General features: G+C 38.6%; 1 long non-coding RNA gene across 2 annotated transcripts in view; it reads right to left on the bottom strand.

Moving 5' to 3' along the window:
- Window positions 1-666: 666 nt before the first annotated feature.
- Window positions 667-13100, bottom strand: part of LOC107989441 (uncharacterized) — a 22431-nt gene continuing 9997 nt past the window's right edge. The window contains exons 2-7 of one of the 2 annotated variants that reach the window (XR_001761015.2): window positions 12114-12756; window positions 11720-11788; window positions 7059-7230; window positions 5506-5675; window positions 2241-2422; window positions 667-999 (exon numbers count right to left, since the gene is read on the bottom strand). This is a non-coding gene — a long non-coding RNA (uncharacterized LOC107989441). Of the gene's footprint in view, window positions 1000-2240; window positions 2423-5505; window positions 5676-7058; window positions 7231-11719; window positions 12757-13100 lie in introns of both variants that reach the window. The other variant, XR_003051547.1, reaches the window with a different exon arrangement.

Raw genomic sequence — 13100 nt, forward strand, 5'->3', positions numbered from 1 at the left:
TGGTATCCCAGTCTGGCACCAACACAGGCAACAACGGGGGTCTGACCCTGGACCAAATTAAAAGCAAATATGTTGCAAAAAGTAAACAAAACAATAGGTTTCCTTCTTCTGTGAAAGGAAAAACAAGAAGGAAAAGCAAACGAGGGTTTGACCTCATTTTCAACTTCCATACAGGATGTGAGCCAAGCATGCAAATCAGGCTGTGTATCGTGTTTCCATACAGCAAGTTATTCCCCGTTCCCGTCTCGATGAAAGAATAAAAACTCTTCATATGAAGAGATATCTGCAAAACTAACCAACTTTTTGGAAATGAGTGTTGTGTTTTGAAAAAAAGAAGTTAAAACTTAACAGTGTCGAAATGAAATATTTGTAATACCTTATTATAACTACAGCAAAGACTAGGATGTGATGCTTTTACAACTTTGATCATTTGTTGCATTATATAAGTTTTTTTTTTTTAATTTTGCTTTAGTTTTTAAATTTACACTATCCTGCATGGTATTTTATTTTGAAAAACCACTTCCATACACTCCACTGTGTAGACTACAGTGTAATAATAACAGAAATGTATAAGTTAATAAAACATAATATTTATATTTACTTTATATATGTAATAATTTAATTATATATGATCACTTTATTGTGTTTTTGTTATGTGCAATTCCTCTCTGCACCCTAAATTATCCTGTATCAACCAGTCTGTGATGCAAATAGTGTTGGTGACCACGGTTGTATAGGAGCTGAGGTAAGAACTTCACTAACTCCCACAGGTCGTACGTCACATCATCTCATGTCTGCTCGTCAGTTGTGGTGATCGTGTGTCTGCTTCACTCTACGTCTCACCTCATCACTCAGAAACCACAGGGAACATCAAAGACAAGTCTCCACTGGCAACAAGCTCTCCAGTCCACACAAGTCCAGTCCATGGAAGGAGAACTCTCTGAGGGGGAACCTGGGTACGTTGAAAGTTCCACATTCATGTCACGGATCACCAGAGTCCTGCATATCAATGTACAAGTATTTATAATTCATATACTGTACAAGATGTATAGTATAGCAATACATAGGAAGAATATACTTCACAGATGCATTTGTTCACATTCCACTGTGGTGCTGTCTTCACCCCAGCTGCCTCTAAGCCCTGACCTGGGATCAGCTAAATTGGTTTGCACTTGGCCTGCTTTGTAGTCAAGGTGAAATTTCTGTGAACTTGTTCCAGATCAACTTGGCTTCCGACCCCCCCGCTCTGTGACAATGTTTTGTCCTTGTGCTACCCTGTGAAGGTCAGGTGGATTAGCACATGCCTTTCACCTCCGCAGGAGCACAAGTCATGACCTGAGTGCTATTCTGAGGGTGCCACATTTCTGCCACTGTCGTACAGACAGGTATCAGCTGAGTGTGGCTGAAGAATTGTTTAATAATAACTAGTCTGACAGAATAAAGGAAGCTAAGGGAGATTATGCAAATCCGATAATATCATAGTAAATATTCGGTTTGAGCTGAAAATGTTCACAAGGTCATGTAGAGAAATATGGGAAGATTACAGTCAAGTTTGTCACAATAACTGTTTAGACTTTTAGAGAATTTTAAGATTTAAACCATGTATGTTTTTAGTTCTCAATCTTACTGTAGCTGTAGCTGTTAAGAAGCTGTTATAGTACAAGATTCTTGGCTGAATATAATGAAACTAAAGCCTCTGACAGAGTAAACAGTTTCTGTTTAGGAGTCTCAGAGAACCCCAACTGTACTGCTCTTCCTCCAACACTGTGACCACAGTAACTTAAATTAGTGCACAGCTCAAAAAACCCAACCAGCTTGTCAATCTTGTTGCTTTGGGTTAGCAGGCTTACCAGTCACTCTGGATGGACAACTGTGAAGTATAGGAATATTTTAACTTCACGATCTTAACCGATCCAGAACAAAGTTGTGTTTTAACCATAAATGTATGAGTTTTGATTAAAAAAAAGATGGAATGAAGTTTTATCACAATGCTAAAGCAAACAGGAGGAGGACAAAACCACTTGTTACTAGATTCAAATACTTTCCTGAAAGTTTACTTGCTTTATTCTGGCTCCATAAAACATTCAACTTTATTGATTTGATCTAAAACTATTTAACAGTTTGAGCAGCAGTTAAGTTGTAAAGTTTCTCCATATATAATTGTTTCTCAGTGATGTAAAGTCCCATCCCACATCCACAGTCACCCCAGTCCAACTGCTCAGTCAGGTGAGTATTCTAACCTTGAAGCTTTGTCCAGATGTCCCAATGCATACGTCCATACGGAATGAAAAAAACACAAGAGCGGACTGGGCGCTGGTGTGTCTTCTGTCCAAGTGGACCTAACAGCTGAGCTAATAGATGAGCTGCCAGATGGACAGGAAGGCTGGATCGTTCAGAAGTGTCTTTATATATGCAGCTGCGTCTGGAGAGAAGAAGAAAAAGAAAAAGTGTTTGGATTCAGTGCAGAGGAGTAAATGTTTCCTTTTGTCGGGCGGGCCCATCAAAAGAAGGCCTTGATAAAAATCTTGGAACGCAGAAAAAAAAAAGAATTCACATCTGAAAGCACTTTTTTTGGGCTGCTCCATGTGCTCAATTTGCTTTTGTTTCCAAAATGGAATTTATTACAGGTAAACATGCAGTGGTCCGCAGGAAGATCAAAAAAGAGTTGTTTGGGAAGAATGAAGGTTGTAACAATGTTAATTTGTACATTGTTTTGGCACTTTGAAGTGAGTGGTATGAAGGGGTTCTGGGTAATTTAATACCTCTATGTATTTGATAGATTGTGAGAGTCATTAGTAAGAATGACACATTTGTTAATGTTTAACTGGCTAATATACCAGTATATAAATACAAGAAAATCTGCTCAAACTAACAGATCTGATCAGTAACAAGTCAAACAGACACCTGGAGGGACAAGTGTGTCCCAGATGGCTTTAGATTTAACACTTAAGGCTAATAATTCTACAAACGACAACCACATTCATTTTACTATTATTAGAAGAATTACATTCATGACTGTATGAATGTAATAAAGTAACAAGTGTTTGGAGAATTCACGCATTTCTTTGGTTTGAACTCTTTCTCATTTAATTCATAACGAGACTGGGTCTGATTTTTTTTTTCTTTTGCAAGCGCTCCAGATGTTTCTGGGTAGAAACAGTTACCAGAACAAAATAGACCCAACAGGTGTTAGTTATGCTTTAGGGATTGCACAGCTGCAATTAAAACTCAAAGAAGAGAAAACAAACACGGTGGATTTTGTAGATTAGCCAAGCCTCGGAATTCTTTTGGTTTGAGGTGTGTTTAGTCAAAACTCTGGCGCTCAACTTGTAACCAAAACTTTCACCAAACACATCACACCTGTCATGCAGAAGCTTCACCGGCTTTCTATAAAACCACACAAAATATTTGTATTATTAATTTGTTTTTATTACTAATACCAGAAATATCAGGTCATCAAACTGGGCACTGCTACTGTGTTGATGGCACCACCTGCAGGGGAGGTCTGGAGTGCATTTATTTCAGTCCTACAAGCACAGATAATGTGAGTAGTAGTGACTATGCAATATAAAGTGGGAAATGCTAAATCTTTTTAGCATGTCTTAGCTTTGTGGTTACAGTTTCTCAGTCATTTTACAAATTATTCATTACAGTATTAGTTAAGTGTTACATGTATTTTAAAAGTCTGTTTTTAGTCTGACCATAACAAGGGATCAGTTTTCCATAAGATTTTGTAAACAAAATGATTAAGCCTCATTCTTCCAAAGCTGTCAGTGAACACAGCAGCAGAGAACACTCTCAGATCTGTCTACAGTGATGTTTGACCCGATAGGAATCCACAGATAAGACAAAAAAGTTGCAGCACACTGTGCACGCTGAGCCAAGTGAGTCAAGAAACCACAGGAGTGTCAGAGAAAGAAAAACAACAAAAACACGCTGCTGACATTGCAGCTGCTCGCTCTCGCACGTCCTCTTAAACCGTCTTTAGCATATTTGTGCCGCATGTTTACTTAGGTATACGCTACACGCCAGTTCTCCTAATCTCTACCTGTGTGAAAGAGTCGATCAAGTGGCAGTCAGGGGATGGTGAATGATGTGTGTGTGTGTGTGTGACACAGGAGTGTTGATGGGTTCTGTCAGTGTAGCCAGTCACTGACAAGGAGAGAAACCTGCCCAGTGAGACATGGCTCCTCTCTGTCTCCTCAAATGGAATTCCTGGGAATTCCAGCCAACTCAGATTGTTATCAGATCCAAAGACACCCTGCCAAAGTTTTCTCTTCGTCTTTCTCTTTTTTTGTTTCCAATGGGCAAGATATGCCATGCACCGGAGCCAAGCAAATCGCTAATTATTTCTACAACGTGTAATTTTAGGTAAAATGATCAGTGTTGAAATGACAATCTTAACAATTTGAAAAATAGATAGCTGTAGCTATCTATCTAAAGACAGTGGTTTATACATCCGTTTCTGTTAGCAATAGTTAGCCAAACATTTTCTACATTGCGCATGAATTTAATATTGAAGAATTGAAGTTAATCGATAAAGTACGACTGTAGGACTGCAAGGTCAAATTTTAGGCTAAAGGTTGTAGGCCTGCATTATAAAGATGTTATGTTGGTTATTAATAGCTTTGCTATTATAATTGTCTGTAATCCTAACTTTGTGCCTGACGTGTTTGAAGAATGCTCCTCATCTTTGATGCTTGTTTGTCTGTCTGGAGTCTTTAGATGTTTTATGTTCTCTGTTGTAAAACAAATTACTTCCTGGAGAAGGTTCAACATTTGAATATGACTTTAACGTTTGGTTTTAGTCTGCAGTTTTCTGATATTTGTTTTGGTCGTCTTTGGAGCATATAGCTCCTCTTCCTCCCCTTCAGGGGGTGCTCTGAATGCAGGCTAAATGTCCTATGAGGTGACAATTTTAAATCTATCGTGGTTCCGTTGAGCGGTACACCTTTAAAAAATTATTAGTTTGTTAAAAAGATGTGTCCCATTGAAACCACATGGTCACATACCCACTAGCTGTTGACCATTACAATAACTCTTTAAACAAGTCTTGAAAAGAGCAGCTGAAATTTTAATACATTAAATAGTAACGATTTAAGTTTTCTCATGAAAAAGCTCATCTTCCTTCACATAATGAACCTCAAAAGACCGTGGCAAAACTCTGCAACAAAAATACAGTGTTTTTAATGACCTATTGGCCAATGACACTTTGACCCACAGATGATAAAACTCAGGGATCAAACTCTTAACCCTCAGATTAGATGCTGGCCCAACTCTTCTTTAAGCCTTTTGTTAATGTGGATTTTTATTCCAAAGCTTCTTCTCTCTGTCCAGTTTTAAATTTGCTTATCAGGGTTGATTCACTGTGGTAGAAGTATAAGCAAGAAAGTATCTGTTAAGTTTCTCCCCCAGATATTTTTTCCCCCATTTTCTCCTTAGATGTTCTGAATCCTTCCCAGACCAGATCAGATATTTAATCCCTCCAGCGAGTTTTGGGCTTACCCTTGGGTCTCCTCCCGGAGAGTTGAGCCTGGAAAACATCCAAAGATAGCAAGTCGGGATGAATCCTAATTAGATGCTTGCACCACCTCGAATGACTCCTCTTGTCAGGGGGAAAAAGTGGCTCTCCTCCAAACTCCTCATTTAACATCGACATCTGAGGTCCAGTCATCCTATGGAGGAAAAATAAACGGACTGTTTACTTTGTTTGACAGTCGTTTAGACCAAATTCTTTGTGGTCTGTGCTGATTGACAGACCGAACGATGTTGCTGTTCTGCATCACAGGCGCTTCAGCCCTGCCAGCAGATTCACCTAAACTGTACGGAAAGCCACAACCTGATAAAGATCTGATGAATCTGATAGTACTCTATGTATCTCATGCTCCTGCAGAGTTTTGTCATTTCTCCCCTCAGGGGACAATTCAAAAGCTGTTTCCACATCTGGCCTGAGTCTTCAGTCTACAGTTTTTCCAAAGTTCCTCTGGGCAAATCAGAAGTTCAACTTCATTTTTTCCTCATAAATTGGATTTCCATCTGCATCTGCGAAAGCTTATTGTTGGGAACTAATTTTCTGCAGTTATGCGATTCACATTTTTAAGTCAGGCTTGAATTGCCCAATAATATCTGGTTACCATTATCTGATTTTGTTATCATGAGGCGTTAAACAGTTTCCTGGACTGCAGTGGAAAGACCAACCTACATGATAAGTCCTCAAGAAATGCAACTATCGCACCATCTCTGATGCTTTTGCACCGTTCCTTGATAACAGCCTGACTGAGCTTGCATATGTCAAAGAAAGAAAATGCAAAAAACGTTGTCATTTCTGCACAGAACTCAAGCAGCATCAGATCAGAGATTTGATTGGTTTTATTTGGCAACACAAGAAGTAGTAGTAGTTAAAGTAATGCTAAAAGGCTAAGGTTAATTCAAAGATAAAGGCCTTAACTCATCAGCTGATCATTTAACACAGTAGTTGAATTTGTTTTGCAGTGATCCCACTGACATTGAGCCAACTTCATTGTGACCCAGAACATGGACATCCCTGCTGCTATGAAAACACAACAGAATTACTTTGATATGCCTGGCATATCTCAAGCTTGATTAAACAATACTGAATCAAAAAGTCAGAGATGTTCACCAGATTAAAATACAGACGACCACTATGTTTGATACAGTCTCGATCGGCGGACAAGGACAGGTGTTGTGGAGTATGAGGATTTCAAAATCCCTGATATAAAAGATAAACATGGAGTACAAGGTCGTTACCGGGCCATGTTGACTTTTGTTTATAGGGTTTAAAGTCACACTATAGTTCCAGGGATCTTTTACTCTGTTGAACATACGATAGCTTCACCCTCAAACATTCTGATACGGATGAGAAAAGCTCCACAGAAAACCTCCGGGAGAGGAGAAGCGGAGAAAGGATACAGTTCCAGGTCAGACGTGTAGCAGATGTCATAGAATGTCATGACTCTGCTACTGTGTGGGGGATTTACTTGCAACAGGTGAACATAGCAAACAATGGACTTCCTTGAGCTGGAGTCGTGATTTATTACCTTCTGAAATGATGATACCCCATCAGCCAACATTCTACCCCTTCAGCGATATGACCTCAGGATCAAAAAGGGTTTATCGACGTGCAGGCGCACTGTAGAGCTGCTGTGTTTCACCACGGTGAATGAGGTTGTTGTTTTTCTGCTGGTGCAGACAGGAACATCTGGAGCAGCACTGCAGAAAAATAAGAGGCTGACGTGAGCGTCTCGTTTTTAGCAACAGATCAGGAAAGGTATGCATACCTTGAGGGATGTTAGTGGACAGATTTGTTTTTGGACTTTGGGAGGAAATGTGTAGACACAGAAATGTGTTTGCGTGTCCACGTGCATTTTCAAACTGCAGTGACCTAGATGGAAACTATGTAATTATTTGGAAGTAAACATGGTTTTAAGAAGTAACCGATTCATGGTTTCAGAAATATTGCTGAGATTTACTTCTGAAGGAAACTCCAAAATAACATAACACTAAATAATAATGAGATACAGTTATATTCTTGTTTCCTGGTCTAATTTGATTAATTATATTTCAGCTTGATGCACACAGTGGAAAAGTGGTTGGTGCTCTCAACTTATGACAAGATTAACTGTATTACCCCCAGTGGTAACTGATGGTATTTTTGTATGATTTTTTTTAAATTCTGCATTTTTTCATAGGCGCCCTTCTGTCACCCAAGAACACCTTACAATAAATAAAAATAGACAGACTTTTCTTCTGTTGTGTGTTTGTGTTTTTTCTCCACTCTGGTTTCCTCACACTCCAAAAACATGCAGATTAAGTTCACTCTAAATTGACCACAGGTGTGAATGAAATTGTGAAGGGTTTGTCTCTACTGTGAATGTAGTCCCTTAATGGACTTGGACTTGTTTACTGCTAAGTGTGTTCTTAGCATTGAAATACTTCTAGTACACTTCACCCAATGTCAGATGTTGATGAGCTATTTTTGTCTATTAGATGTTAGCAGCGGTCCTCAAACTTTTTCGTACCAAGGACCGGTCAGTTGGTATCAGCCGTTACTGGAGACCGGTAAAACCAGAGTCTAAATGACCTATTGTTCTGAAACACTGCCAGATTATCTTTTAATTAAAAAAGTAAAGGGATATGACTGGATTCTTTTGTTGAATGAAATAAATTAGTAAAACTGAAGTACATCTTTTCACTGTGTCCCACCGCAGCCTAGTACCAAATGACCTACGGACTGGTACCGGTCCCCAGACCAGGGGTTGGGAACCCCTGTGTTAGAGGACTATGGTTCATAAAAAGTATCTGATAGGTTGGTGGTATAATCTTAAAAAATAACCAGAATCCAACATTCAGAATGTCAGTATTAAGTCACCTATCTCTGTGACTCGATTTAAAAATTTCCCTTTGCAGCAATGTTACCTTTCTGGATTTTTTGTTTTTTAACTTTCAGACCATTTTTCCGCCCTACGTCTCTTCAGCTTCTCGTCTTCTAAGATTTTTCATTGTGAGATAATTCCGACTTCCTCCTCTTTTTGACACACGGCTTAGACTGTAATGCAAATGTGATGACAGTGTGACAACAGGGGCATGAAAAGACGCCGTTCCCTCAGGAAGTTTATTCAAGCTGTCGAGGGTTCGTACAGTTTTTCATTGTTTGATAAAGGGCCATGAACCCGATCCAATAGAGTGGCTCGATACACTAACAATCGGATTAACAAGAAATATTAGACCATCTCTACAGGAGTAATACAGCAGGGACTTGTTATACAATATACTGAGAGATGCCTTAGTAGGTGAGGAACAAGGTACACGCTCCATCTCTTAAAGGCAGAGTAGGCAGCAATTTCCTTAAAAAAATACTGCAATACTGAACTGTGACTGTTGATTCCCCCCTTTCTTTTGCAGAAAATTCATTTGATAAAAATATTTACTGGGAAATCGTACCAGTAGGTGACAGTATTGCAATTCAAAACTGTTGTAAAAAGAAAAAGAAGAAACTCAAAAGACCCAGAAATAATCAACTCATATGAGAAGGCTAACTACTATAAAAAGAAAATCTTTGGATTTACATGTTAGTGTTGTTAAACATGCTTTCAACATTGTCAGGTGAGAAGTAGTGGTTGAAAGTTTTCTTGAAGATCATACACAGTTCAGTACAGTAGTATTCCCTTTGTCTGTCCTGTCTAAGAAAAGTAGAGAAATGGATCATTCTTGGTTATGCTTATATATTATTTAGTTTGAATTTGGGTTTTCAAACTCAAATAAAGATCTAAAATATTTGTTAATGTTAATAGAGTCTCAATAATCAGAAAGCAGATCAACTCTGAATCATTCCTTATCACTTAAAATCATGGGTGTTTACATCTAAATAGAAATATCAGGTGGTTTGTTACTTTCAGGTATTTGTATTCTGCCAAAGTACTAATTCTTCTGAGCCTGATAATGTCATTCAAGGTGAAGAAGTTACTGATTCAACAGGCTGAAAAGGTGAAAAAAGTCATATAATTAATTTTAGTTATGCTGAAAGATTGAATTAAATTTATTTTGTTTTTTAATTCAATTTTGTCTTCATGTTTTACTGCATTTGACATGTTATCAATGTTATCATGTTATTCAATTACTAAATGTTGTTCCATTCTCTCCCTGATGATTTTTAAGTTTTGTTGTGTACATTTCTAATGAAACGTCTATCTGCTGTTGAGAGAGCAGTGATATTGTTCAAAAACACAGACTAAAACATAACATAGACAACGAGAGCTGCAGGCTTGTGTTCATCACCAGAATTAAACTCTAAACACATGCCTTTCAACAATTACTCTGGCACCTCACCAACCACAAAATGTATCATAAACCTCCCTTCCTTATATTTAAGAACCTCTATAACTTAGCACCTACTAATCTCCTCAACCTCATTCAAATCACATAATTGCCCATACCCTCCCTATCTCCCGTTTGATACCCCTCACCTCACCTCCTGCTCACTGAAGATGTTTGTTTTTAGATTACCCAGGGGCTACAAGCTACAAACCATCCCTGAGCCTTAGTGTCTCAAGTTCAAATTCTGCATAGTTATGTCACTTCCTTGTCTTAAGTCGAATGTTGTGGCGCCCCAATCAATTAACAATATTAATATAATTGGTTATAATGAGCAGAATAATGGGACTCAGGGAATTTCTTATCATAATAGTGTGTAAACATGTGATTTTAGGGGCCTCACATTTGTAAAAACGAGTGATGACAGACGTTCGTTTTTTGGGGGGTTTTTTTTTGCTGCAGCACAGACTGGTGTAACTGTGTCCAGCTCCACATCACTGCTGTAATCAAGGCTCAATTACTGTCAGTCTGTGGTGGTGAACAGCCAGAGACAGAAAGTCCAGCAACTCTGGAGTTCAGTACGATGCAATTAGAGGCTCGTTGGTTGAGGCTAAGTCAAAATGACTCATCTGACCAAATGTGAGGACAGCAATGAGACAACATGAGATGCTCTGTGCAGTGACATTAACTGTAATGTGTACATGAATACATGACTGGGTGCTTTTTGTGTGCAGGCACGAATACTTGTGAATGGTTGCAGCTATTTTCCTGTAAGAGTAAAGAGACAGACGTTAAACCAGGATGACAGTGTGTGTCTTCACTGTGGTTGAACTGCTTTTATTACCCTGTCATTATTCTCACTGAATAAGTTTGATGGCAGCCTGAAATAAACAAAACTGTAATGGTTTGCCCCGCTGAAACTCAGTACAATGCCACAGAACTTTGCCAGAGTACTGTATGAGTACAGGTGAATTTCACCATTTCAATTTCTAAAGTACTAACTAAAGTACCAAAGAAATAACTAGTTTAAATATAGAAGAAACCACTTTGTTTGTTAAATGTTTTTTTTAAATGCAGAGAACAGAATTCCAGATACATGAGCATTTAGCTAAATTAGACAACCATACATTAGATAATGTCCAAAGGCTAATAATTAGCTTTGCCATTACTACTAATGATTAGCAGGTGTCTCTTTAATGCCATATTATTGACGTAAAATTTCTGAAGTAATTTGGAATATATTATTTACCAGTACAAGTATTATTTACCAGTTCAAGTATTATCTACCAGTACAAGTACATACAGTAAAAAGAAAATCAGACACCAGCAGAAGCAATAAAGTGCACATCAGCATTTTTTGTGATTTTTAAATGTCATTGATGATACTGCAGTTTATTTGGAGATTAATGTATTCTCTACGCTGCAACTCATATTTAAAAAAGTAGATTTCCTGTTCCGGCGTTCACCTAATATATTTAAGTCATATGGCATTTGGATCAGTCTATGGGGCTGGAGACGTCATAAACTATATCCAGTGAAATAAAAAAGTTGGTCTAAATTTAGGACAGGATTTTCCCAGGGGAGGTTACATGAATGGGAGCATTCAGAGTACAGTACAATTACAGACACAGACTGTGGATACTGTCTGTACAGTTTGTTCTTTACAGACATAAAGAACAGATGAATGAAACGACTGATTGGAGAATTCATCAGGGTTCAGAATGGGATTTTGTTTTTCTGTGTGTCTGTGCAAGTACAAAAATAAAAATACTGATAATGTGCCCTTATTTAAAAAAAAAATAGCTCCTGAACAAAAAAATAAAATGGAAAAAAAGGAAATCAGACATGCCAGAAATTAATAAATTAATCTGTTAAACTAAAGTCTTACCTTGGAGTGGACAGCTCCTCGAACTTGTGTGACTCAAGTATCTTGAAGACACATTCAAAGTTAAGGGAACTGTGAAAGAAAAAGGGAATTAATGACATTAATGACAATTATTAATTTATAGACACATTTTTCTCTCAGTCACTGAACAAATTTAACATAAATGACAACAGAAACTACAAACAAGGAAAAATCCTAATAATGGATTTTAAAAAACTGCTAAAATCAACAGATAGATTTGGTGGAGTTGGAGGTTGTGAGTGCTTCATGAAGGTGGTGGCTTTTAAGTTTACAGTTGTTTTGTTAGACAGAGAGCAGAGGAACCACAACAACTGTCATGGACGCAGACGCAAATCTGCCTCTAATATGTGAGAAGAAGTGCCAGTCTCCAGTTTACCTCTACTTTTTCCTTCTTTGCTCCTCTTTAAATCTGTTCCGGCGCCTAACACGAGCAGAGACAGGCAGATATGTAATTACGCATGTTAACACACAAACAGAAGTACAGTGTAATTAGAGAGCAATTACAGTAGTGGAAGTCAGTTATCATCAGCCTACAGCTATAAGCCCCTAACATAACATCCTGCCTGTGAGGAGAGAGGAGAGGAGAGGAAAGGAGAGGAGAGTAGGGGAGGAACAGTCATGCCTTTCTGCACCTCCTGACACATGGAAGAACATTCCTCCTGTGTTGCACTGGAATATCCTGCACTGCTATGTGATAGGGATGCTTGACATTACAGCAGTGGGGATGAAAGATCACCGTCCCAGAGGGTCTGATCAGAGGAAGGAGAGGCGTGAGAAAATGAAGTTCAGACCAGACTGAGGTGTTTGGAGATTCGGACAGGACGGTTACATATAGAACAGCTGTGAGAGGATCGACCTCCTCCTCCTCCTCTGCCTCTCTCTTCTTCAAAACCCCTGACCGCCAGACTGATGGTTACTGTCCACCTGTTCAAGCTCTTATACAAACAGACCGTGCTTCCTCCGCAGCTCGTCCAAGGCTTCTCAGTGCCCTGGAATGTTTCACAGATCCACAGATGGGGCTGCAAGAGAGACAAAATTTAGACCTCTTTGTTCTCTTACTGTCCAAACCTTTCTTTTTTTTTTTGCAGTCTGAGTCAAACAGATGTTGTTGAAACACCCAGAGGTCAACTGCTCTTCCTGTAAACAGACATTAAGTACAAGATACAGTTGTAGGCAAAATGCTACAAAACATTTAACAGTTCAGGCTACAACGACAGGGTAATTAGCTTAAATGTCTGGCTAAAGTAAACAAAAACCATGAGGCAGATACATTTTAGGCCCAAAAAGTCCATAGTCCACAGTTCATACAAAGCAAAGCTAAAGAAAAAAAAAAGACTGGCAATGGTCATGGTATAGGGCAAAA

This window comes from Cynoglossus semilaevis, chromosome 13 (assembly GCF_000523025.1).
Source record: "Cynoglossus semilaevis isolate Cse_v1.0 chromosome 13, Cse_v1.0, whole genome shotgun sequence".
In the NCBI taxonomy this organism is placed as follows: Eukaryota; Metazoa; Chordata; class Actinopteri; order Pleuronectiformes; family Cynoglossidae; genus Cynoglossus; species Cynoglossus semilaevis.